This window comes from Prionailurus bengalensis, chromosome X, assembly GCF_016509475.1.
Source record: "Prionailurus bengalensis isolate Pbe53 chromosome X, Fcat_Pben_1.1_paternal_pri, whole genome shotgun sequence".
NCBI classification, from domain to species: domain Eukaryota; kingdom Metazoa; phylum Chordata; class Mammalia; order Carnivora; family Felidae; genus Prionailurus; species Prionailurus bengalensis.
The window spans coordinates 6228060-6243639 of NC_057361.1; the positions used below are offsets into that span (position 1 = coordinate 6228060).

At 37.0% G+C, this 15580-nt stretch overlaps 1 long non-coding RNA gene across 1 annotated transcript in view; it reads right to left on the reverse strand.

Moving 5' to 3' along the window:
- The window catches only part of LOC122477603, a 363494-nt gene that overhangs the window by 89851 nt on the left and 258063 nt on the right, over positions 1–15580 (reverse strand). The window lies entirely within an intron of this gene.

The window sequence follows — 15580 nt, forward strand, 5'->3', positions numbered from 1 at the left end:
TGGGAAATGTTACCTAGGATTCGACAACAAATGAAATGAAAACATAATGAATGGTATTAAATGAAGATGTTTAAGAAATTCCCAACAAGGAGATTCCTCCTTGTTTAATATAAATGACATTTCTCTAAAGCCTTTACCTCTTGTGAACTCTATAGCAAGAGTCAAGCAAGATTCAAGATTTACTCAAGAGCATGCAACCATGCCAGACTCCTTCCGTCCCTAGGCCCCCAATTCCCTTTCCACGGACCACGTGATATTCATATCTGCCTCCCTCCCTGTCCTGCCCTCTCTCATCATCTATTATCTCTCTATTATCTATCAATAATTATCTATTATCTACCCATTAATTATCTTTATATCTACCTATCTTAGCCAATACTGTCTATCAGTACCTGAAACAGGCAAAGATTTAGAAATCACACTTCTTAGAATTGACCTAAGTATCATAAACCAAGAATGCACACATAGGACCTTAAATGGACTGAGGTTAGTGACTCCTGTATTATTCTTATATTTGCTTATATTGACGCAGATGCCCAGCCTGGGTTTAAATATAAATCTGACTTTAGTCATGAGCAAATATATGAAGACCAAAACAAACAAATAAAAACAATCAAGAAAAAATTTTAATAGTTCTTGACTAGCACTTGGTACAGTTAAATTTATATTCAATTTAGTCACAACCAACTTCATGGTTTTGGCCAAGTTATATAAAGTCTCCAGACCTCAATACCCTATCTACAAAACAAGGGTGTCTTGCTAGATTAGTCCTAAAATGTCCTGAAGCTCTTAATTTCTATAACTGCATATTTGCCTCATTGTATCTTCTCCTTTGCAAACACATCATGATCTTGACCATCCTCCTGCCACTGGTAAAAGTGAGTAGAATCTGTACAGTGATGTAGAAGTTCCAAAAATTAAGACAAAGTGATCATTAGGACCACTATTATATAACTGTAGTTAAAATACAGAACCACAGGGGCGCCTGGGTGGCGCAGTTGGTTAAGCGTCCGACTTCAGCCAGGTCACGATCTCGCGGTCTGTGAGTTCGAGCCCCGCGTCGGGCTCTGGGCTGACGGCTCAGAGCCTGGAGCCTGTTTCCGATTCTGTGTCTCCCTCTCTCTCTGCCCCTCCCCCATTCATGCTCTGTCTCTCTCTGTCCCAAAATAAATAAACATTGAAAAAAAAATTTTTTTAAAAAATACAGAACCACATAGGAAGGATTTGGTGGGAAATATAATATATAATTTCAAAAACTTATACAAATACATCAACTGGAACACAATAAAAGGCCAAAAATATTTCTCAAATAATTGTTAAATTGTGCTCTTGTTGCTAAAAGAAAATTATTTTTCATTTATAATACTTCTTCAAAAAAAGCACTGCCCAAAATGTATTTTTATAGCCACTTGTTAGCAAATGTGTTTTTTATGAAAAACATAAATCACCTTGATTCGTTAGAATAATCCTGATTCTTGTGGCAATTTAAAAAATTATATTCACACTTGCTCCAGAAATGATTTAAGATGGCTTGCTGAGGTAAAAGCAAGACCTATCTACTTCACAAGTCTTAAAAAGAGTTCCAAAAGACATTATCATATTCCTAGGTATGAAAAAATGCCTTGTGTCTAATTAAGCATTTTTTCAAGGCACATAAATCAATCCACACACAATGTCTGTCTCATGACTCACCCCACACTCCCATCTCCCACTTCGGTCTCCTTTTTAGCACTAACAGACATGGTGCCTGACCTTCAGGCACTTATGCTTTAATTGAGGAGATAAAATGTACACACATGAAATAATTAGAGCACAATTAAGTGATAAATGTCATATGACTGTGAGTACAAAGCTTTGCAGAGAAAAGAGAGGGTACTGAATTCTTAAATAGCTGAACAAAGAAGGAGCAGGTCTCTGAAAAAGGTGAGGAAAGGAGCCAAACATTATGACTCAAGAGTAAATGTGGCATGCAAAACCAGCAGTGAAGGACCTGAAGATGACACAAAATGTGGAGTGGTAGGCAATTAGGTTAGAAAAGTTGGTCAAGGTGGGGAGCGATTCATATTGGACATCAAAATTGACCTATATTTTTAGAGGCAGACATTGCATTTTTATCGTTGCCTTCCCCAAAAAAATGTAGTATGGTATATTCTCTATGGAGTGAAACTTGTTCAGTGGCAAATGGAAGATAAATTTCTCCTCCTTTCTCTATTCCATGAACTATTCCAGGTGCAATTCCTGCTTGCAGATCTGTCAATGAACCCTACATACCTAATGAACACATATGCAGAGAGACTTGTTGGGGCTCTTTGTGGCTTATCATGAAACAGTAGTTAGTATTCAACATCATATCCCAACGGTTTACAAATTTTCTTTCCTCATTTCCTGTTTTTCTTCATCCCCATGCCCCAAACTTATCCGTCTCCCCCAACCCTCACCCTGAATCAGTACTTTAATATTCAACAGCTTCTTCCCACCTCTACTTACTCTTAATTGGGTAGGAATTTGTCCTAGAGATGGGAGTAAATAAATACTGTCTAAAGTTGATAAGCCAAGCTGCATAGGTTTATTATATTAAACTATAAAGACAGTTATCAGAAAGAGCCTTAAATTTCTACATAATCAGAAAGAGCATGCACAAAGCATATAGATTATATAGCAAATATTGGAAAATAAAAAAATATATCACAAACAGTAATCATAACACAATATAAAGTGATAGAATTAAGACCAAGTGAATCTGTTTATCAATAAATATAAATGCGATAAACTCATACTAAAAGGAAAGGACTTCTAACTTGGCTCCAAATTAGAAACCCAGTATATGCTATATGCAAGTATGCAACTAAAGCAAAATTATATCTATAAAAATACATGTAAGAAAATACAAAGAAAAAGAAAATATAAGTCTGGATTACGAAAATCTCACTAACCTAAAATAATGAAAAATAAATAAATAAACCAAAGGCAAGGCACATTAAACAGTAAAGGGCACAATCCATGCTAATTACCCAACATGAATCATTTTGTGCTTAACACAGCATCAACTTTGGGATGAGCACTAGGTGTTGTATGGAAACCAATTTGACAATAAATTATATTAAAAAAAAACCACAGCATCAACATGCCAAAAACTGTAGGAAGTACAAGAAAAATATCAAATGAAATTCAATAGTTATGTGAGTATTCCCTGTATGTCCTGGAGAAACCAAACACTGGGTATATTATTGTTGGTTCCACCTGTATAGAGGTGGTATTTTAAAATTCCCTTAGCATTACAGTAGAGAGAGCATTTTATTTTTGTTTCAAACAATGAGCCCTTATCAGCTTCTTTTGTGTTTACCCACTCGGCCTTTGCTACATTCTATTCCAACTGCAGTGTTCCAAAAGATTAAAAAATTGAGAAGTCTACCTTTGTTGACTGTGTGTGTACAGACATGCTCACATGTGAATGTGTATTGTGATGTTTCCTGGTTATATTTTTAAATATGGAAACCAGCACTAAATGATCTTAGAAAGGGTCTTCAGAACTTGAAAGAAATTTACACATGATATCTGTTTCCCCTTCAATATTAGTAAAGCACAGAAGGTAATGTTCCATTTTAGTATATTAAAAACTGGGGCGCCTGGGTGGCTTGGTCGGTTGAGCGTCCGACTTCGGCTCAGGTCATGATCTCGCGGTCCGTGAGTTCAAGCCCCGCGTCAGGCTCTGTGCTGACAGCTCAGAGCCTGGAGCCTGTTTCAGATTCTGTGTCTCCCTCTCTCTCTGTCCCTCCCCTGTTCATGCTCTGTCTCTCTCTGTCTCAAAAATAAATAAACGTTAAAAAAAATTTAAAAACATAAGCATTATGTTGGAGAAAAGAGCATGGGAACCAGTGCCCAAGGAAGCTGCAGAAAAGTCACATTAGAGAAACCCCATGCTATTCTTAACTCCTACTCTAGAAGCTGTGCACACTCAGACAAAGAGTTTAGTTTGGGTATATGATACTATACTAGACACCTCAGCTTCTTTTACTACAGACTAAAAACCATAAATTCATTTTGCCTTTCTTCACAGTTCTTAAAATTAAACTTTTTAATAACTTCTTACTAAAGGCTTTAGGAGTTCTTCAAAATTATATATATATATATATACATATATATATATACATTATATATATAATGTATCATGTATCATTTATCATATATGTATCATGTATGTATCATACACACACATATTTATTCAAAGCCTAAAGCTGAACACAAAGTTAATAGAAATCTGACTAGGCTAGTTCAAAATTTGCAGAGATTTTCCACATAATCTCTATGTTTTATGTAGTCCATTAGTAAATTGTGAAACCAACACTTTCCTAATAAGAATATTTGCATAATGCTTTATCATTTATTTAATCTTTGTGTACAAACTAGCATTTGTTGTCTTAAAACAATCTAATTGGAAATTTATTAAGACGTTAAAGAGGAAATTAAGTTAAAATAGAATTAAAAGGAAATTATTAGATACAAATATAGAAAAATAGAGGGATAGGGGAGCCTGGGTTGCTCAGTTGGTTAGTGTCCAACTTCGGCTCAGGTCATGATCTCATGGTTCATGAGTTTAAGACCCACGTCAGGCTTGGTGCTCAGAGCCTGGAGCCTGCTTCCAATTCTGTGTCTCCCTCTGTCTCTGCCCATTCCCCACTCATGTCCTGTCTCTCTCTTTGTCTCTCAAAAATGTATAAAAACATTAAAAAAAGAAAACAAAGAAAAATAGAGGGACAAGGAAGTAACCAGGCCCATTAATATGTGTGTGTGCACGCGTGTGCGTGTGTGTGCGTGTGCGTGTGTGTGTGTGTGTGTGTGTGTGTTGGGGAGAGTCTCTGAAAATAATGCTTCAGATCAATGGCTTACCTCTTTTATAACAGACAAATATCCCAAATTGGGAGAAAAGCAGACTTACATTTTCCAAATGCCAATCTCCAAAGGTCTCCAAGTTATGACCTCAAACACCTTTTATGTTTGTCATATGGTTTCCCTTTAATTTGACTGGTCCCTAGGAAAACCAGATTGTTATCTCATATGACCCTCCTGTTATTAATGTCTATCCTAGGCTGACAAAATGCTTTCTGAATTTCAAACCCATCCCAAATATTTCCTACTCAGTGTAACTGTTACCACAGTATACTTTAAAAATGTGTAAGACCCTCTTCCTCTTTTAAACCTTTTAAAGGCTTTTATCTGTCATGAGAAATTTCCCTTATATTATAGTTGTTTGGGAAGTCACATTCCCCATTAATCTATATCACAAGGTTAGGGACAGTTTCACACACCTCTGTATAATATGGAGTCCTGAATGTACACTGACCACGTTGAATCAAACAAAATGGACAGATATGGAGCTTTTTATCTTAAAATAGCCCTTTAAAATAGAAGAAAATATAATGAAAAAGGCCAAAGTTACATAGTACTTGAACTTGAGTAGTTCTGCTGAGTGGCATTTTTATGAGTCCTGCTCTACACTCATGAAAGACAAGATTGCAAATAATTGCCCATGTTCACAGAGAGACGTCAGTAGGCAACTCAGACCTACTCGTTATGTTGTTGTTTTTTTTCTCAGAACACATAAATAGGTTTATAATTTGCATAATAGAGTCCAGCTCCTTTCTAAATTATGTGTAGACAACCCTGATATGTATATTTTAAATTAGTTAAGGTCTTTATTGAATCTCGAGATGTATCCATAACTCTCTGTTAACTCGAACAGAGTTTCTGCTGTGCTTTTCTCTCTGTGCAATTGCAGGTTACTACAGAGAACAGAATTCAGAAGTCAGAAAAATCTTATCAAGTGTGACTTCAGAGTAATAGAAATTATGTGAAATAATATGAACTGCACCTCAAGCACCGTGAGTGGCATTGCTATCGTCCAAATGTTTCCCCAAAATGGCGAGATACTCTTTGTAAAGTTATGAATAAAACAATGTACAGCCTAACCCCAAATTACATAAGCGTTATGATCTGGAAAAATCCAACATATATTAAAATTGTGGGGAAAAATTCTGCTTTTCATGTTAACCTGTATAATTCTACCTTCAGACAATTATACATAGTTTTTTTTTTGTTTTTGTGCTTGTTTTTGTTACATATTTGAAAGTCAAAACGACGGCTGGATTCCCATGCTGCATTGTTCACTGCACCTGCTGATCACCAGCCCCCTCCATCAGCTGTACTGCAACCCTCCAATCATCAAGACTATAAAAGACTACTTCTGTCAGTATCCAAAAGTTCCTTGGGGGCAAACCACCAAGCTTAATTCATTGCCATCTAATGTATTATATTCGAGTTGAGTATAAAAATCATTTTTGGCTTGACCAACTCTTCAGTGACCTGAGTCACATACAAAGGTTAAATAGCAGGAGCAACGTGGTTATTTATTTCCAAAGCATTAAACATGCTGGGGTCTGATAAACATGCATGGTATGTCACAATCAATTAGAAAGCTGTCAGTATGATTGAATTTCTGACACTGAGAAATGCCACTGGCATCTGATAAACAGACAGCAAAGATTGGACTCCTGAGCCATACAACTGTCTTTGAGCTACATTCTCCTTCGGACACCAAATGCATTTCCAACCACCTGCAAAGACAGGAATTCAAAAGCAGCTGCCCATTCTTTAGGAATAAAAATATATTTGATTCTCTTCATGCAGTAGGATTTCTTGAGACTCCAGAACACCCTTGTGTAGCTCAGAGATAAAGAATGGCCTACCACACTTCACAAGTTTCAACATGAACTGTTTTCTGTGTGGATCAGACATTGGGCACATACACTGAAGAATGGGCATGCTTAGGGGGCGCTTGGGTGGCTCAGTCTGTTAAACATCGGACTCGGTTTTGGCTCAGGTCATGATCTCACAGTTCGTGAGTTCAAGCCCCACATCGGGCTCTGTGCTGACAGCGCATAGCCTGTTTGGGATTCTCTCTCTCCCTCCCTCTCTGCCCCTCCCCCACTCATACTTGCTCTTTTTCTCTCAAAAATAAATAAACTTAAAGAAAAAAAGAATGGGCATGCTTAGGCAAAGCAATCCTGTGATAAACAGTCTACTTGCTATTGTGACAGAAAACTAGTCCTTGAAAAAAAAGATGCCAAATTATATGCTGTAAAGTTATAGAGTTACGAGTGAAGGGTTTCTAGCTATTTACATATTTCTAACATTACATCAGAGGACAGTGAATCTGTGCAGCTGAACAAGAAGGAAGGAACATTTAAACAATATATCTTGTTGAGATTTAAAATTCAATTGAAATATTTTTTTACTTTGAGAAAACGGAGGCAAAATTATGAATTATTATATAACACGTTTCAGCAATACTGGGTCAGCATTAACAATATGTCTAATTAATATGCTTAATTACTTTATACTGAAGGAAACTAGTGAAATTGGTTATGTCAGAGTTTTGAAATTGGGTCATATTTTACATGGTCCAGAACCAGCTTATTAATAAAGTTGTAGGCTGTCTCTGTGTGAAGCAGAGAATATATACTTATATAAATATTTTTTTCATTTTTCCTTATATGCCAGTATTAGATGTCCTTAGAATAGACATTTTCAACTATAAAAATAAAATCATTACTTCACCATAATTCAACCAGAAAAGTAAACTGGAAGTGTTACTAACCTATAGTCAATTTAGATGATCTGAATCAAATATCTTACTCCCAGTAACAAGAATTTGGGATTAGGAGCACCTGGATGGTGCAATCAGTTAAGAGTCTGACTTCCATTCAGGTCATGATCTCATGGTTCATGGGTTCAAGGTCTGCACCGGGCTCTGTACTGACAGCTCAGAGCCTGGAGCCAGCTTTGGATTCCGTGTCTCCCTCTCTCTGCCCCTTCCCCACTTGTGTTCGTTCTCTCTCTCTCTCTCTCTCTCTCTCTCTCTCTCTCAAAAATAAATAAAAATTAAATAAAAAAAGAATTTAGGTTTATTTTAGCTGTGTTGAAGGAGTACATGTTTTTGTTTACCTGGAAAATCATCCAATTATCCCTATTCATCATTGGACATGACCTCTTAAGACAGATTAAACATTCTCTCTACATTTTTCTCAGTTAAGACAAAACACTGAGCAATATTATTAACCCAGTTCTCTGAATTGACATTTATGGAAGACATATATACAAACTGTAACTGAATAATACATATTTTTAAGGGCATTTGGAACATTTACCAGGACTGACCATATACTGGGCCATAACACAACTCAGAAGCAATTGGAATCATACAGACAATGTTCTCAGACCAGAATAGAATCAAAATAGAAATAAATAACAAAACAAGATAATATTTTCAAATCCAGCAACACACTTCTAAATAACCAAAAGGCCAAAGAGGAAATGACAAGTGAAAGCTACACAATACTTTGAAGTGAACATTAATGAAAATAAAACATATCAGATTTTGTGGGACGCAGCTAAAACAGTGCTTACAAGAGAACAAAATTGCAGTGTCACTGAATGAATGTGCCTTGTCGATTATTTCCACTGTGTACTAGTTTATCCTAGTTTGCCTTTTAGGAAAATACTATTGTCTCCTGAATGGAATTAACATAAAAGCACATAATTTTTTCTCCCTTGTGCATATTATTATGCCCTTCACTCCAGACTTCTAATGTGCAGCTTGCAGCTAGACAATTGTCTAGCTGTGTTTTGCTATTGCTTGTATATTTCTAGATCTTCACTGTCATTTTATTGTCTTTCAATCTAACAAAAGCTGCATTTTGTTTTACTTTCTTTCTTCTTCTACTTGATTGATTGCTTAAGGAACAAAATCTGACATATAATCTGATTAAAATGCCAAACACTTTCACAACCCATCTTCTTCAGATGTGCTTAGAAAATACCTCATATTAACAAAATCATTCATTATGCATCGTTATGCCTAACCCACCCCCCACAGCATAGAATATAAGGCTGTCAGAAAGACCAAAATGAAGGTTATTGTTCACTTTCATCCCACCAAAGACTCAGATAATGGATGGCATTTATTCAATCCCTCATCTGAAGAGTTATAAATAGGATAACAAAAGCCTTGGCTGGCCTACACCATTCTGTACATTTGGGTGATGGAGCTGGCCCAATATTGGAGTTAGGCTGAGATCATCAGCTTCCACCAACCCAGCATTTAAAACAACTCACTAGTTCCCATCTCAGGGAATGCCATCCTAACCGGGGTTCCACGCTATGCCGGCAGATCACGCCTCCATGTATGCAACAAAAACCCCAGATGCTTGCTGCTGGACAGGACCATGGGGACAAGCTAACTCAGTGAGCTTCACTGAGCTTCACCCTGTGCTGTGACAGCCCTTTGGGGTTCTGGGGGAGTTTCTCCAGTGGCCTTCTAGGAGATGGGAGCATGAGAGCAGGGCCACTGCTTCAGGCTCAATTATTCAGCTTCGCGCAAAGCTACCTCTGGTTTCTACACAGAGCTTTTGAGTGACATTACCTAAAAACAACTATTATCTATCTCCAAGGTGCAGTTAGACACCAAGTGCAGTTTCTACTTATTTGCTCCAAGGTCATTCTGTTAATTAAAGACCCTTTCAGACAGAGGTTGGAAGATGGTGGCAGAGTAGGAGGACCCTAGGCTCACTTCATCATAAGAACACAACTAGATAACTTTCAAATCATCCTAAATGTCCCAGAAATTGACCTGAAGACTGCCAGAACAAGTTCCACAACTAGAAGTAGAGAAGAGGCCACATCAAAGGAGGTAGCAAGTGCAGAGATGTGGTTTAGAAGAGAAATGAATCTTGGGTGCTCCAGTGAGGAGGGAGCTGTGGTTGCAGAGAAGAGTGAGAGACAGACTAACATACAGGGAAGTGCACAGGGAAAATGATTCCCCAAAGCAATTGCCCTGGTAACTGAGAGGGGCTGAATTTTGTGACTTCTGGCAACTAGTGGGGCTTAAAGCCTGGAGGTTTTTTTTTTTTATTAAATTTTTTTTTTAACATTTATTTATTTTTGAGACAGAGAGAGAGAGAGCATGAACAGGGGAGGGTCAGAGGAAGAGGGAGACATAGAATCTGAAACAAAGCCTGGAGTTTTAAAGGTCATCCTGCATGGCTCTAGGAGACCCCAGGGGGCGCTGTGGCTGTTCTTCACAAGAAGGCAAATAGTCCGCAGACACACAGCATGGAAACAGTGACCTGAAGAGCACCTGGGGTACACAATGTGGAGGTTATTTGCTCATCTTGAGTGCATCTCAGAGAAACAGCATTCAAAGAGAGATGCTTCCCCCTCACCTCGGTATAAGCACAGGGCCAACTGCGGGAACCAGCACAGCAGGGACACTGGCTACCTACCTTGTGTACACGAAGCCCCACTCCCCCACCATGCTCTGGTGGAACCAAACCTCCCAGTCTCTCTCTTGCTTCAGTCCTAGCACTGCAGGCCCCTTCCCAAAACCCTGCTCACACTGTGTCTCCCGACACAGGAGTTTTGCACAGTCTGATTCCAGTTACAGCGGTAACAGGTCTCGTTTCATAAATGGACCAGAGCACAGCTAGTTAAGACAGGCCACATTCAGGCCAGGGACCAAACACTGTTCACAACAGGCAAAGGCAGCCTCTGCAGACAACTGGCCTGAAGGATAAAGCAGCCAGGACAAAATAGCAGAGCACACACAGCACACATTGGAGATACTCCCAGAAGCATCAGGCCTTGGGGAAGAGGGGACACTACAGAGCAGGGCACTACAGGATCTCTTCTTCATAAGGCCATTACCCTCAAGAACAGGATATATAGCTGACTTTCCTAACACAGAGAAACAGGCACAGAGACTTAAACAAAATAAAACAGAGAAATTTATCCCAAATTAAAGAAAAGGACAAGACCATGGCCAGAGATATAAATGAAATAGACATAAGTAATGTCTGATAGAAAATTTAAACTACTGATCATAAGGATACTCATTGGACTTGAGAAAAGAGTAGAGGACATGAATGAGACCCTTAACACAGAGACAATAACACACAGAGATAAAAGTACAAAAAAATTAAATGAGAAACACATCTGATGGAATGAACAGCAGGATGGAAGAAGCAGAAGAATGAATTAGTGACCTAAAAGACACAGTAAAGTAGTCAAGCTGAACAAAAGAGAGAAAAAAGAACTGTGTGAAGCAGAAGAGACTTAGGGAAATCAGGGACTCCATCAAATGTAATAACATTCATATTATAGGAGTCCCAGAAGAAGAGAGAGAAAAGGCACAGAAAATTTATTTGAAGAAATAATAGCTGAAAACTTCCCTAACATAGGGAATGAAACAGATATCCAGATCCAGGAGGCACAGAGAACTTCTATCAAAATCAACAAAAGCAGATCCACACCAACATATATTGTAATTAAGCTGACAAAATATAGTGTAAAAAAATTGGAAAAGCAGCAAGACAAAAGCAGCAAGACAAAAGAAGATATCCAGATCCAGGAGGCACAGAGAACTTCCATCAAAATCAACAAAAGCAGATCCACACCAAGACATATTGTAATTAAGCTGACAAAATATAGTGTAAAAAAAATAGGAAACACAGCAAGACAAAAGAAGACAGTAAGTTCCAAGGGAAACCCCATAAGGCTAGCAGATTTTTCAACAGAAACTTTTCAAGCCAGAAGGGAGTGGCAAGATAAATTCAAAGAACTGAAAGGAAAAAGAAAAACCACCACCAAGAATACTATACCCAGCAAGTCTATCATTCAGAATAGGAGAGATAAAGAGTTTCCCAGAAAGAAAAAAAAAAAAAAAAAAAGAGAGAGAGAGAGAGAAAGAGTTTCCCAGACAAACAAAAGCTAAAGGAGTTCATGACCACTAAACCAGACTGGCAAGAAATATTAAATAGCACTCTTTGAGTGTAAAGGAGAGGCCAAAAGTGACAGTATAAAGGTAGGAAACACAAAAGCATGTAAAAATGAGTATTTCTGTAAAAAAATAAGTCAAGGAACTCACAAAATAAAAGGATATAAAATAAAACAACATCTACCTAAAATGTAGGGAGAACAAGAGTAAAGAATGGGTTCAAAATTAAACAATCATCAACTTAATATAGACCACTATTTACAGAAGAGGTTATACACAAACCTAATGGTAACCATTTATCAAAAACCACTAATAAATATACAAAGAATAAAGAGAAAGAAATCCAAATATATCACTAAAGGAACTCAGAAAAACATGAAAGAGAAAGACAAGAAAAGATCAGAGAAAATCTTTAGAAACAACCACAAAACAAATAATAAAATGACAATAAATACATATCTATCAATAATTACTTTGAATGTAAATGGACCAAACACACCAATCAAAAGACACAGGTGACAGAATGGATAAAAAAACAAGATCCATTTATATGCTCTCTACAAGGGACTTGTTTTAGACATAAAGACACATGCAAATTGAAAGTGATGGATGGAAGAACATTTACCATGCAAATGAAATGTCAAAAGAAAGCCAGAGTAGTGACACTTGTATTGCACAAAACAGTCTTTTTTAAAAAGGTTTTTATTTATTTCTTTATAGGTGGGTTTATTTATTTATAGATGGATTTATTTATTTATAGATGGAGAGAGAGCACTCGTGCTCATGCAGGCAGGGAGGGGCAGAGAGGGAGATAGAGAATCCCAAGCAGTCTCCGTGTTCAAGCAGGCTCCATGCTCAGCACAGAGCCCAGTGCAAGGCTCCATCTCATGACTGTGAGACCATGACCTGAGCCAAAATAAAGAGTCAGACGCTTAACCAACTGGGTGCCACCCAGGTGCCCCTAAATTGGACAAAATAGACTTTGAAACAAGCACTGTAACAAGAGACAAAGAAGGACACTATATAATCATAAAAGAGACAATCTAACAAGAAAATATAACAATTGTAAATATTTACACACCCAACAGAGCACCCAAATACATGAAACAGTTAATACCAAACAGAAAGGAACTAATTGATAATAATACAATAATACAAGGGAACTTTACCCCCCACTTACATCAATACACACATTATCTAAATGGAAAATCAAAAGTAAACGATGGCTTTGAATTACACACTGGAACAGATGGATTTAACAGATATATTCAGGACATTCCATCCTAAAACAGAAAAATACACATCCTTTTCAAGTGCAAATGGAACATTGTCCAGAATAGATCACATATTAGTGCACAAAACAAGCCTCAACAAATTCAAGGAGATTGAAGTCATACTATGCATCTTTTCTGACCATAATGCTATGAAACTAGAAGTCAACCACAAGAAAAAATATGGAAAGAACACAAATACATGGAGGTTAAATAACATGCTAGTAAACAATGAATGGGTCGACCAGAAAATCGTAGAAGAAATTTAAAAGTACATGGAAACAAATTAAAATGAAAACACAATGGTCTAAAACCTTTGGTATTCAGCAAAAGTGGTTCTAAGAGGGAAGGTTATAGCAATACTCACCTACCTCAAGAAGCAAGAAAAATCTCAAATAACAATCCAACTTTATACTTAAAGGAGCTAGAAAAATAACAACAAATAAAACCTAAAACAAGCAGAAATAAGAAAATAATAAAAATTAGAGCAAAAATAAATGATATAGAAACAAAAAAAAAAACCAATATAACGCATCAACGAAACTAGGCACCATTCTATAAAAAAAATTGATAAACCTCTAGGAGACTTATCAAGAAAAAAAGAGAAAGGACTCAAACAAATGAAATCACAAATGAGAGAGGAGAAAAAACAACCAAAATGACAGAAATATAAACAATTATAAGAGAATATTATGAAAATTTATATGCAACAAATTGGACAATCTGAAAGAAATGGATAAATTCCTAGAAACATATAAACTAGCAAAACTGAAACAAGAAGAAATAGAAAATTTGAACATATCAATTATCAGCAAAGAAATTGGATACATAATCAAAAACTCCCGGGGCACCTGGGTGGCTCAGTTGGTTAAGCATCTGACTTCTGCTCAGGTCATGGTCTCACAGTCTGTGGGTTCGAACCCCGCATCAGGCTCTGTGATGACAGCTCGAAGCCTGGAGCCTGCTTCAAAGTCTCTGTCTCCCTCTCTCTCTGCCCCTCCCTGACTCATGCTCTGTCTCTCTCTGCCTCTCAAAAATAAATAAAAACATTAAAAAAAATTTTTTTAAATACCAGCAAACAAAAGTCCAAGACCAGATGGCTTCACAGGCAAATTCTACCACAGAAGAATTAATACCTATTCTCCTCAAACTATTCCAAAACATTGAAAAGGAAGAAGACTTCCAAATTAATTCTATGAGGCCAGCATTCATTACTCTGATACCAAAACCAGATAAAGATACCACTAAAAAAGAAAACTACAGGGGTGCCTGGGTGGCTCAGTCAGTTGGGTGTCTGGCTTTAGCTCAGGTCATGATCTCACGGTTCATGAGGTTGAAACTCCCCATAAGGCTTGCTGCTGTCAGCGTGGAGCCCACTTTGGATCCTCTGTGCCCCTCTCTCTCTGCCCCTCTGTTGCTCATGCTCCATCTCTCTCAAAAATAAATAAATATTTTTAAAAAGAGAGACAACTACAGGCCAATATCTCTGATGAACATACATGCAAAAATCCTCAATAAAATAGCAAACCAAATTCAACAATATATTTAAAATATTATTCACCACCATTAAGTGGGATTTATTCTTGGGTTGCAAGTGTGGTTCAATATTTGCATGTCAATCAACAAGATAGCATCAATAAGAGAAAGGATAAGAACCATATGATCATTTCAATAGATGCAGAAAAAGAATTTGACAAAGTACAATATCTATTCATGATAAAAACTCTCAATAAAGTAGGTTTGGAGGGAATATACTTCAATGTAATAAAGGCCATATGTGAAAAACCCACAGCTAGCATCATCCTCAATGGGGAAAATATGAGAGCCTTTCCCCTGAGGTCAGGAACAAGACAAGGATGTCCACTCTCACCATTTTTATTCAAAATAGTACTGGAAGTCCTAGAACAGCAATAAGACAACAAAAAGAAATAAAAGGAATCTAAATCAGTAAGAAAGAAGTAAAACTTTCATTATTGCAGATGACATGATACCATATATATAGAAAACCCAAAAGATTCCACACACACAAAAAGATTGCTAGAACTGATAAGCAAATTCAGCAGTTGCAGGATACAAAATCAATGTACAGAAATCTGTTGCATTTCTACATACCAATAATGAAGCAGCAAAAAGACAAATGAAGAAAACAATCCCATTAACAATTTCACCCGAAAGAATAAAATACCTAGGAATAAACCTAACCAAAGAGGTGAAAGACCTATACTCTGAAAGCTATAAGACATTGATGAAAGATATTGAATACAACACAAAGAAATGCAAAGACATTTGATTCTCATGGATTGGAAGAACAAATACTGTTAAAATGTTTATACTACCCAAAACAATCTATCCATTTAATGTACTCTCTATTAAAATACAAACAGCATTTTTCACAAAACTAGAACAAATAATTCTAAAATTTGTACAGAACCACAGAGGACCCTAAATAGCCAAAGCAATTTTGAAACGGAAAAGCAGAGCT